The sequence below is a fragment of the Pelobates fuscus genome, chromosome 6 (assembly GCF_036172605.1).
Source record: "Pelobates fuscus isolate aPelFus1 chromosome 6, aPelFus1.pri, whole genome shotgun sequence".
NCBI lineage: Eukaryota > Metazoa > Chordata > Amphibia > Anura > Pelobatidae > Pelobates > Pelobates fuscus.
The window spans coordinates 87,977,233-87,995,124 of NC_086322.1; the positions used below are offsets into that span (position 1 = coordinate 87,977,233).

Genomic DNA, 17,892 nt, shown 5'->3' on the forward strand with positions numbered 1-17,892 from the left:
TTTGTTTATTTTCCCCTTTTGAATTTGCATCAATTGCATGATTCAGTAAAATCTCCTACCATAAGGACTCACATCGAATTATTGATACTTGTCAAGATGTGCAAATGAGATGTGTTTTACTAGCCCGTTTGGACAGTAAACACCTGTAAAAATCACGTTTTAGGGGAATGAATGAAGAACTGTTCCCACCAAAACTGTACCTCTTCCAATGTTGCAATATTTCACAGTTTAGATAACGATTGCTGGTTCTGTGTTTATTTTATACTAGGACAGTTATCCCAGAAAAATCTAATTAAAGAACATTAAAATTCAATCAACGTATCCGGCCCAAGAAACAAAATTCACCATGACAGAATAGCCTCATTTTTAATCATTAACAAGATGATGGATGCACACAGCAATCTCAAAATGAATATGTAACACAAGAGTGTAGCAATTATTCAAAACAATCATGCTTCCTTCCTGGTTCAAGAGGAATTGAACTGCAAAGAATGTCTTCATTTCACTTAGGAACAAAGATTCCAAAAATGTCTTTCAACTTCTTAAAAAACAGGAATAGTTCCTAGCTGAGCTAGAATGAGCTCTAAAAGAAAGAATAATAATAAAACAAATCATGAAGTTTACATTTCCCTCTATTTAAACAGGCTACAATGGCACAATATTCAAACAAAAGGGGGGTGTTAAATGCAAAGAAAAAAACAAACATTTCAAGCAGCATCTATAAAGAAAAGAATGAATATATAAACCCATTTACTTCCAATTGTTATATTGCACACGAGATAGATAGATAGGAAAAAGAAAGTACACCCTCTTTGAATGCAATGTTTTACATATCAGGACATATCTGTTCTTTAGTAAGTCTTAAATCTAGGTAAATACAACCTCAGATGAACAGCATCAAATGACATATTACACCGTGTCACGATTTAACAAAATAAAACCAAAATGGAGAAGCCACGTCTGAAAAACACAGCATTTCAACACAAACACCTCATACCAACTATAAGCACGGTGGTGGAGGGGTGATAATGTGGGCTTATTTTGCAGTCACTGGAACGGAGAACCTTGTAGTCATTGAGTCAACTATGTACTCCTCTGTATACCAAAGTATTCTAAAATCGAATGTGAGGCCATCTGTCCAACAGCTGAAGCTTGGTCGAAATTGGGTCAATGCAACAGGACACTGATCCCAAGCACATCAGCAAATATACAAAAGAATGGCCAAAAAAGAAATTATCAAAAGGTGTTCCAATAGTCCAGTCAAAGTCCAGACCTCAACCCAGCTGAAATGCTGTTGCAGGACCTTAAGACATCTGTGCACAAACAAATGCCAGCAAAATTTAATGAACTGAAGCAACATTGTAAAGAAGAATGGGCAAAAATTCCTCTGCAACGATGTGAGAGATTTATAAAGTCATACAGAAATCTATTACTTTTAAGTTATTGTTGCTAAAGGTAGTTCTACAAGCTAATAAATCATAAGGTAAACTAAGTTTTTCAAACATGGCTTCTCGATTTACTTTATTTTTGTTAAATTAAAGGACCACTATAGGCACCCAGACCACTTCAGCTTAATGAAGTGGTCTGGGTGCCAGGTCCATCTAGGGTTAACCCTGCCTGCTGTAAATATAGCAGTTTCAGAGAAACTGCTATGTTTACATTTGGGTTAATTGAGCCTCGAGTGGCTGTCTCATTGACAGCTGCTAGAAGTGCTTCCGCACTTCTCACTGATTTTCACGGTGAGAAGGCGCCAGCGTCCATAGGAAAGCATTGAGAATGCTTTCCTATGGACAGACTGGATGCGGGCGCGGCTTGTGCCGCGCATTCAGCCGATGACGTCGGAAGGAGGAGGAGAGTCCCCAGTGCCGAGGGAGTCCGGCGCTGCAGAAAGGCAAGTGTTTAACCCCTTCCTACCCCTAGAGCCCGGTGGCAGTGGGACTTCGAGGGTGGGAGGACCTATTAACACTATAGTGCCAAGAAAACACTTGTTTTCCTGGCACTGTCGTGGTCCTTTAAATCATGGCACGGTGTAATATGTCATGTGATGCTGTTCATCTGAGGTTGAATTTACCCAGTTTTAAGACCTAAAGAGCAGATATGTCCTGATATGTAAAACCATAGCATTCCAAGAGGGTGTACTTTCTTTTTCCCATGACTATCTAATTGTGTCGTATATATTATATATTTGGAAGTATATTCATTAATTTTCTTTATAGATGCTGCGTGAAATGTGCTCTTTGCATTTAACACCCCCTTTTTGTTTTAATATTGTGGTGTATTTGTGCCATTGTAGAGGGAAATGCAAAGTTTATGATTTGTTTTACTATTCTTTCTTTTATAGCTCATTCTAGCTCAGCTAGGAGCTACACACACACAAATGAGAGTCGGTTAGTAGAAACGCACTTAGCTCGTCTAGCCTGTGGTCTTAATACTTACTGCTAACAGCACACTGTGTGTCTAGAGTATGGTTCTTCTTCAAAGTGCTTAACTGCTTTCATTAGCTTTTCATCAGCACTGTATAAATTTGGGTTGCTAAATCCTCCAACACCTGACTTGCAAATAGGGGGGACTATGATTTTTCTATGTCACCCACAATGGGTGCATTCTCCATCTGCTATTTTAACACACAACCTACACATTAAAATATGTACAGTCTAGACTGTGAGCTGATTTTATCAAGACACCTGTTCCCTTCTTCCTTGTTGCCTGCATTTGGCACAATATTTTTATTTTGCCTGCCTATTGTAAAGCGCAACAGAATATGCGGGATGGATGTATCAAGATTCCTCCCTACTTTAAAAGGGACAATCCACTGACCAAATACAAAATAAAGGAAAAATCACACTTTAATAGATGTACCCTAAATAAAAACGTATATGTATTTAATTACTCTTTTTTTTTTCCATTTGGGTTATAGCTAAATATTGCTTACAAAACATGCATTTCTCTTGTCTGCTGTCTTTGCAAGCCCTCCTATTTCTAATCCTGCCTAGACTTTCTGCGGCTGTCCAATCACATATTTCCCAATGCAGCTCTATGAGTTGTCTTTGCTCTGGGCAATGACTGCCTCTTGAGTTTTGCTCCACCCTAAGTAACAGAACCGGTTGCCTGACAGCCAGCGGGGTGTAAGAAAGTTAATTTATAAAAGTGTTGGTGGGGGCGGAGTCAACAGCCGTGCAGAGCAGACGTGTGTAAGGTGAGCTCCTCCACAATAAGCTAGAAAAAGCATCTTTAAGCAATTAAATTCGACCACCTACGACCCAGAACCAGCTACTTCACGATGGGCAAGAAGTCCAAACATCAGGGACCCGTCAAACTCACGGGGGCCCGCGATATAGGGGACCTTTTCCTCCGTACAGCTAAGGCCTCGAGAGACCACGGGCCAAAAGAAAATGGCGACAAACTCTGCTTTCTCTGAAGACCAAATCCTGGACGAGCTGGATGAATTCCCAGACACAGGGGGTCTACACCAGCACTCCTCAGATGAAGACAACAAGTTACCCTCCACGAAAGGAGACATCAAAGCGCTACTCCGAAACATCCGCACAATGTTCACGGCGGACATCGATACAGCGCGGGAGGAGATACGCCACGTGGAAGGCCGAGTTAAGAAGGTGGAAGAGGACACACAGTGCCTTAACGCAAGTTACTTAACGATAGAAGCGCAAAACAAAGAGCTTCAACAAGCACAGACAATACTCACAAACCGCTTGGATGCCATGGAAGATCGACATAGGAGCCGGAACATAAAAATCAGGTGAATCCCGGAGACGGTGCCCCAGGATGAACTGCCACACTACGTCAGGAGGCTCCTGACCACAGTACTAACCTCAAAACAAGTCAAACAAGCCATAACCGACAGCGTCTACCGCATCCCAAAAGCACCCAGTGCCCCGACGGGGTCCCCAAGAGATGTCATCCTGCAGCTCCAAACAAGGTCAGCACAACTAGCCTTCATGTCAGCAGTGAGGGGACAGCCATCCTACCCATTTGAAAATGCCGACTTAACATTCTATCAGGACCTGTCCAGACCTACCATAATATGGCGGAACCAGTTTAGAACACTTACCAGCATACTACGCCAACATTCCATCCCGTACCGCTGGGTAATCCCTAGGGGCCTAGCCATCTCTCACGGAAGCACAACTATCCGCATTCAATAGCCAGCGGAGATGGACAACGTTCTCACAACACTGAGTCTACCACCAGACTCAACGCAGGGGACCAATACACAGCCCCCGAAGGCCTCACATAACTGGGATGTGTCCAAGCTAAAACCGTTCCAACCAGCAGGATCTGCCACAGGACCAACCACCTCCACCGGACCGCGGAGCACAAGCAAGCTCCCTACGACCACCTAAGGAGTTGGGACATTAGTAAGAGACCGGAACCAGAGGACTTTGGACGTACCGCCATTGACCTACTAACAAGGGGACTCTTATACTAACTAAACCTGTTCCACAATTTATTACCTAGTTGTTACATTAGCTCTACTATAATTCCTTTAATGCGCATTCTAATCTATACACACGCAACTCTCTAAGAGCTGCACTGAACAGCAACATCCCCCCACCCCAAGCCACCGAAAGGGGTAGACCACCACACGATCGGGTGAAGTTATACACCCAACCGGACAACCATCATTGCAGTTCACACACCTCACGCCCCTCACCCCTAGCTAGATCCCTATTGCAGCAACTCCTCCTCCTATCGCACATGTACTAAGCCACTTAGACCATAACCGTCACACAACGAGCAGATTAAAAAGACCCCCAAGGAGCTCGGGGCTATGGAGCCCTGCTCGCAGCGTTTGAACCACAACTGCATACAACACATAGAGATGCACTTCACTGCGGCTTCACAAAGTCACCTGAGCAACCTAACCTCCCCTCCAACTAGACCACACATAAAGAGGATTCCCAGGGACACACTACAGCTAGTTACCTAAAAGGTACAGAGTACCTCTATCATCCTACTTAAGCTGCTCCATATGGGCCGAGCTGGCCATTAATCTTACCCATTAAACCACTGCTCCCAGGCAGATACACTTGACAAGCACGCAAGCCCTCATATAGTACGGACCCTAAGATCTACGGAAACCAACCGATACACTTCGAACCACAAAACAAGTGCAGCACACAGAACCTTACGACTAACTTACAATACCAGTGAATGTACCTGCATTATCTGACGTTGCATTGAGGAAGAACCAACACCGTTCCCACATACACTGCCTACAGAACGTAGAACTTTTACAATTACAAAACACCCACACTAGCTGAGGAACACAATAAAGTTTCTTATTGAGCTGCAGGGGAGAAAGCTCACTTATGGAGCACACTTAGGTATACATACCACTATTACTGCTCGTTACTCAAGCAGAACACCACGTAAATGCAGTAATTAACCCACGCTTGCCCGGTGGCAATGTTATGCCAGCTGATATAACCTACATACCTAGTCTATCTCGTACCTTATATAGAGCAGGGATTTTTGTACGAAATTTGAAAGCTACATACATATACATAGCCTTGAGTATATGATGCATTCTCTCCTAACTCACGCAAACAACACATGAACGCTGTTATATTGTTGATATTATTATAAAATGTGCTGATACAGAAATTGCCACGATACATAATGCAAATGTTTACTAATCTGCCCTGAAAACGCTGTTGTGGCGAATCAGGGATGCTTGTTCAATTCTGTGCACAATAAAAACAAAGAATTAAAAAAAAAATTAAAATAAAAGTGTTGATAACTATTAAAATCTGCACGTTTGCAAATGGAAAAAAAATAAAATAAATAATAGGACACCCTTCACGCAAAGTTTTTCAACAAGCTTAACCCCTTAAGGACACATGACATGTGTGACATGTCATGATTCCCTTTTATTCCAGAAGTTTGGTCCTTAAGGGGTTAAGTGCTTTAGGGGTCTGGAGTGTCCCTTAAAAGAAAGGCTCATGCATAAAACCTCATCACAAATGACAAGCAGCATTACTTAGATGAAAGAAAAAGATTTTATTTACATTTTTAAAGGACTGAAATGTGGTTACATATGGAAGCAGAAGCATACAGGATGTTGTAGTTTATGAAACTGGATCTTTACAAAATGGTAAAAACATCAGGCCACAAACTTACTGCCTCTTATAATCTCATCAGTTCTTAGAAGAGCGACTGAAATGTCAGCACTCGTCACAAAATCTTCCAACAGTTACCAGAAATGCAAGATAAGTTTCCTATAGTCCAAGTGCATAAAGTAAGAGCAGAGGCACACAAGGTAATCCTACTGCAATCTACATCATCTGTAGTTAATGCAGAATTCACACAAATGATGGGATTTAAGATAATGTATCCTCTTCACTGGGCAAGGGACAGTGTAGTTAAACCCAGATATCTACCTAATCAGTGCTGGTTCACCATGGCAACTTCCCAAAACGCTAAGCATTGCTGATCATCATGGGAAGTTGACAACCTTAAGGTATAAAAATTAGTAACCTAGGTGCACCAAAGCTCTTTCAAAAACCACCTACTTCCTTAACCCCCTAAGGACCAAACTTCTGGAATAAAAGGGAATCATGACATGTCACACATTTAACTTGGGTTAAATCAAGATAAAATTTCAACATATATACTTCCATTGCAGTAAGTATACCAGTAAAGGTATAATACGTCACCAAAATATCTTATTAAAGGGTTACTCCAAGAATCATGGCCACTACAGTCCACTGTAGTTTTATGAAGCCAGGAGAACTTTGGCGCAGATCCCCAGCAATATAGCAAACTATCAATTGCCCCTTACCTGAGTCCCTGAACGGCACCGTTGCTCCCTGGTAGTCCAGTGACACCTTTTGGACTTCTGCAAAGTTGCAGAACATTTATTAACTGAAAGCATGAGCAGACTGCTCTCAAACAATGACGGTCATGCTGTGATATGAAAGTTGTACAGCAAGGAAATTAGTTAGCCTGGAACTGGGCTGGCTGACGACATCTTTTATGACGCCGCAGGAGGTGAAGTTACACCTCTGGTAGCTGAGAGGTTAAACTCTGTATGTGCAGAGTTTTAGAGCAAATAGCTGCACATACAAACCCAGGTACCATGATTAATTCAAATCATGGCAGTGGTCATGGTGCGTAGAGTAACCATTTAATGAATCATTCCAAGAGGAAGAAACTATTTCATAACCAAGATATTTAGGACATCCATAGTACTATTAAGGTCATTAGGTACCACATATTAAAGACGGCAGAAAATGCCACCAATCAAAGACTGCATTTGAGAGTACAAAGTATTTAAAAATATGGAAGTTGTAAGGTGTTGCTACTTCCTTAATAGTCATTTAATAGTCCCATGTACAAATGGAAAATAAATTTTATATAATGCGTAAATTTGAAAAGTGACAAGGGCAGCCTAATAAATATGCAACACACGGTTGTGTTCCCTTAAAGCTGCCCTAAACCACAGAACATGCATTTAATCAAGAGAATACAAAGCAACTGTTTTCATTAAGACTCTACAGCAGGAATTTTGTAGATAATCAGAAAGTAAGCAATCCTTTGTCTGCGGCACTGCAAAACAAGGGAAGCAAATCTGAAAATGATATAATGATACCTGAAAGACTGCAATGGTTGTCACAGGTATAGAAACGTTGCATTGGCAAACTGCACAAAACTACCATAATAGTTTTAAATAAAATGTATATAGATGCATAGCTTTGTAATTGTCCCTCGCTCTAAAATAACAACAACCCCAGGAACCTCAAGTTTCAGGCTGGTCAACATAAATAAATAATAAGTTTAGTCAATGCACGGAGGCCAATTATGAAAGGTTATTCCAAAAAGATGCAATTGATCACCACTTTAAAAACTGACTGGACTTTGAGGAGATCAATACAGAATTGTTTCATCTTTCTTCACTCGTTTTTGTAGTGATTCACAAGCTAGAATACGACTGTAGCGGACCCCTGGTAATCCAACTGGTTACCTGCGCTAGAATCTCCTCTCAGCCAGACTGGAACCGTTCGGGATTAGAGCTCTCTTGCCCCCAGTAACCAGACGATAATGTTCTGGGAGTAATCTGGTTTTATTGCTCAGAATGCAGTCTTTAATGCCCAGTCCCCAATCATGTGGTCTCCATTCTTTCACACATTGATCCCAACCAGGCGTCTCTGTGTCTGGAAAATAATGGAGTCAAAGACCGGTAAGTTAATTATCTCCCAGATAGAGAGAGACTAACAGTAAAACCCCGAAAATACATTGAAAACAGTTATGAACCCAGACTAGAGGTGGAGCACCCAAACTGTCCAAAGAGCACTCTGATCCATGGGGTTTGGGGAAAACGCCACCCAACTAAAGTTCTAACCAACTGTTCACATGGTGTCTTGACGAAAACCGTTCCAGGCAGTTAGAGATATTCGTGATAAAATAAAATACAAATTGGCGAGAGCACTCAAAAAAAGAGAAAATATTACCCACTTTGAGGATAATAACGTCAAATAAACGGAAATAAAAAAAATGGGTAAATTACACTCACAAACACAGAGCCAATTGGAAGCTGGCTCAAGCTAGGCGCCTTGAACAGAGAAAATCCCAGGGACTGTAACAGGAAAAATTCTTAATGGGTGTCTTCCCAGAATTGGTGCAAAAGACAGGAACGCAGGTTGTAAATTGCACACCACATTTAATATAAACTCATTAAAACAAACCAAAATTGCTTCAAACAAATGGTTAAAATTAGAAAAGTCCCAAAAGTCTGGAAAAATGTCCCAAAATTTCCTCAGGGTCCACCTTACGCGTTTCGGCACAAAGCCTTCATCAGAGGTGCTATCATCTGTTTGAAAATCAAACCATTTGTTTTTTTTATGTAGGCTGTGAGTCTGAAGTTTCACTGCTTAATTCTCTGCCATTTAGGAGTTAGATCACTTTTGTTTCTGTACATGCTGCTCTAGGCACACCTCCCCTGGCTGTCACAGCCAGGGAAGGTGTGCCTAGGGCTGCATGTACAGAAACAAAAGTGATCTAACTCCTAAATGGCAGAGAATTAAGCAGTGAAACTTCAGACTCACAGCCTGCATAAAAAAAACAAATGGTTTCATTTTCGATCAAATGTCACTTTAGAAGTTTTTATCTCCTACTCTGTTTATTGAACTGTAATTACATACAGGAGGTTCCCGCGGGGTCTAGCAAGCTATTAACAGAGCAGGAGAGAAGACATTCTAAATTAAATAGAATTTGCAATAAACAAAGTGTAAACATTAGATGACCCTTTACAGGAAGTGTTTAGGAAGGTTGCGTAAGTCACATGCAGGGAGGTGTGACTAGAGCTGCATAAACAAAGTGAATTAATTTCTAAATGGCAGAGAATTGAGCAGTGAGACTGCAGGGGCATGATCTATACACAAAAACAGTTTCATTAGGCTAAAGTTGATTTGGTGATTATACAGTCCCTTTAAGGCAGGAATGTCGAACATGCGGCCCCCCAGATGTTGCTGAACTACAACTCCCATGATTCTTTCAATGAAACAGATAGCCAGGGAATCATGGGAGTTGTAGTTCAGCAACATCTGGGGGGCCGCATGTTCGACATCCCTGCTTTAAGGAAAGAGGTTTACATTTGACAGAGAATACACCTATAGTGGCTATCACAGAGACAGCCACTAGAGGCATTTCCTCATTAAGACTTTCAAAAAGTTGGTGCATTGGGATAAAGTTTGAGACGCACTGGATTAGACTAGAGATCATCAGTAATGATGATCTTGAAGTGGGCAAAGCGGCTGCTGGAATGAGACCAGGTCGACACTGGGTAAAATGTGAGCTTAATTATTTTACATTTCTAAAAGGGGCCTTGAATCTGAAAGTTAAAAAGGAATACTCAAAATGTTATAAATATATTTTATGTTAGTGTGCTCCTTTAGAGAGAGAGAAATACCAGCAAACGTTTGCATTCTTTTGCAGAAAGAATACACAGGCTTGTAATGCAGGAGGGAAAATCATGAGAAGGAAGTTGACTAAAGTGTCAAATATAACAAGTGGTTTAGCTGTACAAGGAGTCAAATGTGGAGCAAGATCATGAAAGATCTAAAGAGGTGATATAAAAGAGAAGAAAGCATCACCATTACTTATTAACCACTTCCTTAAACTGGAGATAAAGAGAAACATGATAGACATCAAAAAGAACTTCATAGCGACACAGCTCTTACAATATGTACTGAGAAGGTTTTAAAGCGTTAATTAATGTAACTTAGTCATCGAAGTGCCTAACTGACAAGGCCTATGAGAGACCACAGAACGTTTGTGACTGGTGTATCAATTCAGAGGGTACAGGTCTTTCTATGTAGAGGTGAAAATAAAATACTGGCTGTTAACAGACTGTGCTATCCTACCTCTCTTACACACCACCGTATTAATTCTAGGTATCCAGTGTTATGTGCAGACTCCTCTATATGTATTATCATTGCCAATACAAAATAAATATAATAATGTGAAATAGGCGAAGGGAGCAAAGATGGCCAATTAGAGGATGTGGACTACCTTTTCGCATTGCTCCTTTTATTTAAGAGAAACAAAAATGATGCTTTAATGATGCCCACTATCTACAGTGCCATGTGAAAGCAAATAATGTTGCGCAGCAGAGTGTAAAAAAGCTGTATATCGCTGAGCATCACTTCATTCTGATCTCAACCCACATAACCAACAGGTCACAGCTAAGAAAATCCACAGAAATGTGGGTTGGAAATCTGACAAGAAACAATACTGTGCTTATCTGCATGTTTCTCAAGATATGCTGGGAATGTGGTTAACTCTAACTGGGACCTTTTTTTGTCCCTTTACGATCAGCCAGTCAATTAGTTTATGCGAAGCAATATTGACACTGATAACATAGAAGTGTTAATTACATATTATTAATGTACCAAAGTGGGGGCACCAAACACCATCAGGAAACCTTCTGTTTAAATCAAAATTGTAAAATGGTTGGATAATATAACAAGACATATCTCCTGTGGGTTTCAGTCAACAGTCACTACAGCAAATTGTAGTGGTCATTTTTCAGTGTCCCTTGACGAAACCATATTGGCCCATTAAAGCCAAAAAAAAAAAAAAAATCGAAGTGGTGCTATATGCACTATAACCACTACAGCTTATTAAACTGCATACAGTATCCCTATGTATTTTGTACCTCCCAAGAAATAAATTTGCAAAGACAGAATTAGTGCATCCACATACTAATATGGATATTCAGATGAAAAAATAAAAATAAATAAATAATGGAAATATATCTGCTCAAGTATACTTTTCCCTTTTGCATTTGAGATAAATTGTTCCAACATTAATAAATGGAAGAAAATTATATAATGACTAATACACATTAGCATAAACTTCCACATTTTCAGGATGATGTAATACAAATATTGGCCATTTTTCAGTGGTTCAAATGAAGGAAGCCCAATTTAATGAAATTGTTTTGCAATACTGACAAATGCATAAGTAAACATTATTACACTAACAATATTTGAGAATATTTAAACTGCATTTATTAACCAATATGGAACAGGGGGCCAAGACAACAGGAAGAGGCTTGCATTGAACAGTTTTTCCCAAAATGTACTTATGCATACTTTAAAAGGATACTCCAAAATGGGATTTACCATCTATTTTCAACACTTTAGAGAATTAAAATAAATGAGATATATGTACACCTTAGATTTCTGCCCCCTCTCTCTGTTTTTTCCTCCATGAATGAAACTTCCACTTCCCTCTCCCACCCCCCCCCTCAACGTGTCTCTTTCCCTCTCCCACCCCCCCTCAACGTGTCTCTTTCCCTCTCCCACCCCCCCTCAACGTGTCTCTTTCCCTCTCCCACCCCCCCTCAACGTGTCTCTTTCCCTCTCCCACCCCCCCTCAACGTGTCTCTTTCCCTCTCCCACCCCCCCTCAACGTGTCTCTTTCCCTCTCCCACCCCCCCTCAACGTGTCTCTTTCCCTCTCCCACCCCCCCTCAACGTGTCTCTTTCCCTCTCCCACCCCCCCTCAACGTGTCTCTTTCCCTCTCCCACCCCCCCTCAACGTGTCTCTTTCCCTCTCCCACCCCCCCTCAACGTGTCTCTTTCCCTCTCCCACCCCCCCTCAACGTGTCTCTTTCCCTCTCCCACCCCCCCTCAACGTGTCTCTTTCCCTCTCCCACCCCCCCTCAACGTGTCTCTTTCCCTCTCCCACCCCCCCTCAACGTGTCTCTTTCCCTCTCCCACCCCCCCTCAACGTGTCTCTTTCCCTCTCCCACCCCCCCTCAACGTGTCTCTTTCTCTCTCCCACCCCCCCCCTCAACGTGTCTCTTTCCCTCTCCCACCCCCCCCCTCAACGTGTCTCTTTCCCTCTCCCACCCCCCCCTCAACGTGTCTCTTTCCCTCTCCCACCCCCCCTCAACGTGTCTCTTTCCCTCTCCCACCCCCCCCTCAACGTGTCTCTTTCCCTCTCCCACCCCCCCTCAACGTGTCTCTTTCCCTCTCCCACCCCCCCCAACGTGTCTCTTTCCCTCTCCCACCCCCCCTCAACGTGTCTCTTTCCCTCTCCCACCCCCCCCAACGTGTCTCTTTCCCTCTCCCACCCCCCCTCAACGTGTCTCTTTCCCTCTCCCACCCCCCCTCAACGTGTCTCTTTCCCTCTCCCACCCCCCCTCAACGTGTCTCTTTCCCTCTCCCACCCCCCCCTCAACGTGTCTCTTTCCCTCTCCCACCCCCCCCTCAACGTGTCTCTTTCCCTCTCCCACCCCCCCCTCAACGTGTCTCTTTCCCTCTCCCACCCCCCCCTCAACGTGTCTCTTTCCCTCTCCCACCCCCCCCTCAACGTGTCTCTTTCCCTCTCCCACCCCCCCTCAACGTGTCTCTTTCCCTCTCCCACCCCCCCCTCAACGTGTCTCTTTCCCTCTCCCACCCCCCCCTCAACGTGTCTTTCCCTCTCCCACCCCCCCAACGTGTCTCTTTCCCTCTCCCACCCCCCCTCAACGTGTCTCTTTCCCTCTCCCACCCCCCCTCAACGTGTCTCTTTCCCTCTCCCACCCCCCCTCAACGTGTCTCTTTCCCTCTCCCACCCCCCCTCAACGTGTCTCTTTCCCTCTCCCACCCCCCCTCAACGTGTCTCTTTCCCTCTCCCACCCCCCCTCAACGTGTCTCTTTCCCTCTCCCACCCCCCCTCAACGTGTCTCTTTCCCTCTCCCACCCCCCCTCAACGTGTCTCTTTCCCTCTCCCACCCCCCCTCAACGTGTCTCTTTCCCTCTCCCACCCCCCCTCAACGTGTCTCTTTCCCTCTCCCACCCCCCCTCAACGTGTCTCTTTCCCTCTCCCACCCCCCCTCAACGTGTCTCTTTCCCTCTCCCACCCCCCCTCAACGTGTCTTTCCCTCTCCCACCCACCCCTCAACGTGTCTTTCCCTCTCCCACCCACCCCTCAACGTGTCTCTTTCCCTCTCCCACCCCCCACCCCCCAGTCCTTCCACTTGTCTTTCCCTCTTCCCCCCACCCGGCATCTCAACTCTCAGGAGTTGTAGCATGGAGACTATTCTGGCACTGAAATAAAGGTCAGGTCAACTGATTTTACCCTTTGAATGAAGAGGGGAGAGGCCAGAATCTAAACACATTAAAGTAACACTCCACTGCCCAAAAAGAAAATAAATTAAAAAAAAAAAATCACTGTTTATTAGATATTATCCAAATTAATACTTGCATGCATTTTTTTGTCGTTGAGGTTTATCTAAAAACAGCTTGCAAAAGGTGTAGTATTGCCTTTTCAATCCCCCTCTTCTACCCCACCGAAACTTTCCGTGGCTGCCCAATCACAGACTTCCCAATGCGGCTCAATGATAAGGCAGGTACTTTGAGCTATTGTTGCCTTCTGAGAGCTATTGTTCCGTCCTGAGTTCAGCTCCACTGAGCTAATAAAACCAGGAAGTAACAGGACCTGTTGTCTGTTTGAAAGGCAAGGAGGTGTAACCAGGTTAGTTTATATTTAATCTGCACTTTTCCCCAAAATAAAATAGAGGGCACACTTTTCATTCAAAAAGCTTTTCAGCAAGCTAAAGTTCTTTAGGGGTATGGAGTGTCCCTTACACTGCAATTATATATATTTTTATTATCATTTTGTTTTTTTTTCTTGGCATATTCCTTTAACAATCTACAACTAAGTAGAGCATGAAAACGAAACCGACAGTTTAGGTTTTACCAACAAAGAAAGTGTGAGCTAGTACACAGTAGCACCAACATTGCCTACTGTAGGGTTTGCTCATCATGAAATGTTAGAATCCCTTCAAGATAAAGAAAGCAAGTTGTTCTATGTCCGTGCATGTTTCACTCTCCATAAAAACACTAGCCTTCACCAAGTTTAGTGAAAAACTATTCCACATCTGTACCATCAATTTGGTAGAAGGTGAGATTTCTTATTACTTAGGACTTCAGAGGATGTCAAACAAAATGCATCTTCCTGTAAAATACAGTGAATTCACTTCCAGTGTTTAGTTTCTAAGCTAGCACATCAGAATACATTTTTTTTTCCTCCAAAACTTTGCATTAAAAAGGTTGTTTGCAGAATTACCATATGGAACATTTTTAACAGTTCTTAAACTTACAATATAGTGACTTGCATTAATCTGTCCAAAAATATACAGCAAACAAAATATAATTTTTTTTTTAAAAAACGGTTTTTAATACACAAAACAATGCATTAAAAGAAATTGATATACATCTGTATGCATGTGTGATAGCACTGCCATTTTGTAGGACTTTACAAGAAAATAAAAACAGTAAGACCGTAAATATATAAAACCCGTTATGACTAATGGTTAAGCAAATCCCCTTATATAAAGGAAATGACTGATACATCATTGAGGAGTTAAGGGTGACGAGAAGTGTTGCAGAATAGTGGAATTCACTATGAAACATACTGATGCATCACAGATATATCTCAAAGCAAAGGCAGTCAGGCCTAAGAGGTCATACCCAGTACATGTATCAGTCACATACACAAACTGTGTGAAAGGAAGTAAAAGGCTAAATTTATCAACTCCGCATACCAAAAAACACACCTCACATATAGGTGATGTAACCATGAAAGCCTGGAGCTGAAAAGAAACATATTTGTGGACTTATTAAAACATTATGCAGAAACAATGCATTTTTGTGGATTTATATATTTGCACTACATTTATTCACAAAATAGGGGAAGAGGGAAAAAATAAAAATGATAATTTAGGCAAAAAGCCATTGTGGATAACTGCTCTAACTCTACTACAATCATAGCTTGGCATCAATGATGTCATGGTAAAGCAACCCCATTTTACCATTCTGCGAAAGACAAGGATACAATACATCTCATTAACAAACGCCTAATGTTTATTTAGGCTAGAAGACTCATAGGTCTGGGTCTTCGTTTACTAGAAGTTGACCGCTTATTCTTGTAGTCTATTCACTCAACATAGAATAGTGGATAACGTACCATTTTGGTCCAAATTTGTAAGAGAAAAAATTCTTAATGGAAAGGTTAGGCCATTTGGCCTAAAATTTACATATCTGTCAACATAACACCATTACACAAGAGGAACATATGGCATCAGCAACACAAAACAACAACCACTATACCTTGCTGGAAAACAGAAGTATAAACAATGCAATGGATTATGTGATCGTGCCTATAGAAAAACCCATTACACAGTACATACTACATATAGAAGCATGTGTAAAAATTAAATACACACATCACTCACTATCAAACTTTAGTGGTTCATGTACGACACCGTAGGATGTGTAATCTATAGACACAGTCCTTTTGTTGTAAAATATTAGATGAACCTCTATTGCACTTGTAGCATTTAGGACACAGACAGGCATAATAATCAGGAGTAAAACTTGTTTATAGGAGCATGGGAAGAGTTTACATAAAACTGAAATAAATTATATATATATATATATACACACACACACACACACACACTGTACAGCACTACGAAATTTGCTGGTACTATATAAATAATATACACACACACTGATCAAACAATATCTGCTATTTATTAAGATTCAATGCTCCTGAGGTTTTCCAAGTCCTGATATAATACATGATTAAATAATCCATCAGATACATAAACTACATGTTGTAAATGTTCATTATTTCAGCATCACCAATCCCCGTGACAGCTGGATAAAAGCAGCCAATGGCACCTACTAGCCTTGGCTTTGGAATCTGACTCTCAGTGAAGCACTGAGGGCAACTGTACCCACAGATCCCATGCCCAAACACAGACAGAGACAGACACACACACACAGAGACAGACACACACACACACACACACACACACTCTCCAGTGAGGACCACCCTGGGCACGGAGGCCGTGTGACAGTCTGAGCATCACAGGAATGGTAGCCCACCACAGCAGGAGCCCCGATGGCTGCTGGCCGAGCATCCTGACACAGAACCCACAGTGGTTGGCTGCCAGGAGGTCGCCCGTGGCCGAGTTACGGGATGCATGGCCTCTAGACAGCAGCAGCAGCAAAGTCTTAAATTGCAAGCTCTTGGGCTCAGGCTGGCCTCCCCTCACAGTGTGCTGTAATGATTACCTCCCCCCTCTGTCCCCGCAGGCACTGGGTAAACACAGCCCGGGAGCCCCGTGGATGCACTCACCGGGCCGGGCCGCGCTCCGTGCAGGGTCCCCCTCGCTCTCCCAGGGGGCGGATCCCAGCTCTCAGGTTCCGTTTGAATGGCGGCTCCGCTAACCGTTATTAACCCGTTCCCAGCCAGTCCCACTCTCAGCCTCTCTCTGTTCTCGCTCTTCCCTTTGCTACGCGACGTTACAGATACACGCCAGGCTCCGCTCTGCGCCGATTGGTCGGCACGACGCGAAGAGGAGGCGGAGAATGCCTGAGAGCGCTCTCTCTTTGGACGATCCTCACGTCGATCATACCTGAGGGAGAATCCCCGCCCACTCCGTGTCTTCCCTGAGGTTTGTCAAGATGCACAAATCTGTCAGTCAAAGCGCGACGTCCCCTCGCCTTCTTCTGGGATTGGCTCCTGCTGCTCCAGAGGCACCGCCTACCAAAAATCCTGATTGGCAGATCAACGTAGCTCCGGAGGTAACGCCCACTGAATAGCTGAGCGCTGTGATTGGCTGGATGTATTCCTTCGAGTTTCACTGCGTGTCATTCATTGGTTGTTAAACCTGTCCGTCAAACATTCTCCCAGCAGAGGGGCTCTTATATGCATGTGGATGGCAGGTGTAATTCAGGGTATTCTCTATTATTAATAATACTATGGGGGTTTAATTCACTAAACACAGGATGGACAAAATCTAGTGAAAATTACTGAATTGCCAGCAGCCACCCAGATGCATTTGGAGCCCAGAAAAAAATCAGTGCTTTCTCATCCAAATCCTATACAAAGAACAATATAAAAGCACCGGTTTTAATCAAAATTGGGGCCGAATAATCAGAAATTAATATTATTCAATAACTTTCATGCAGGTGAATGATAATTTTAAGTAATACGTGGCCGCTAGCAGCCAGAGGGCAAAAATAATCAAATAATACCCTCGGCAGCACAATGGTTCATTATGTGGCAGCTGGTCAGCGTTTGCAAGCCGTCCGCCACATTAAAAAAAAAGTTTTTAAAAATGAAATGAAAAGTCTACGGGAGTCAATAATGCCCCATATTACTGTAAGTAAGGTTTTAAACCTCACTATGTCCTCATCTGCCATGCAGCGGGCAAGGGCTGAGCTGTCAAATCTAGTGGCTGAGCATAGAGGAGCATTAAAAACTTAAAGGACCACTATAGTGCCAGGAACACAAATATATATTCTTACCTCTATAGTGTTAAAAAATGCCATGTGACCTGCCTGCTTGGCATCAGAAATGTTGATCT

At 42.7% G+C, this 17,892-nt stretch overlaps 1 protein-coding gene across 1 annotated transcript in view; it reads right to left on the reverse strand.

The window, feature by feature from the left end:
- The window catches only part of FRYL (FRY like transcription coactivator), a 252,499-nt gene extending 235,657 nt beyond the window's left edge, over nucleotides 1-16,842 (reverse strand). Inside the window, exon 1 of the mRNA XM_063457943.1 lies at nucleotides 16,659-16,842. The gene's annotated coding sequence lies outside the window, so the exon portion shown is untranslated. The remainder of the gene's footprint in view (nucleotides 1-16,658) is intronic.
- Between the last annotated feature and the right edge of the window lie 1,050 nt (nucleotides 16,843-17,892).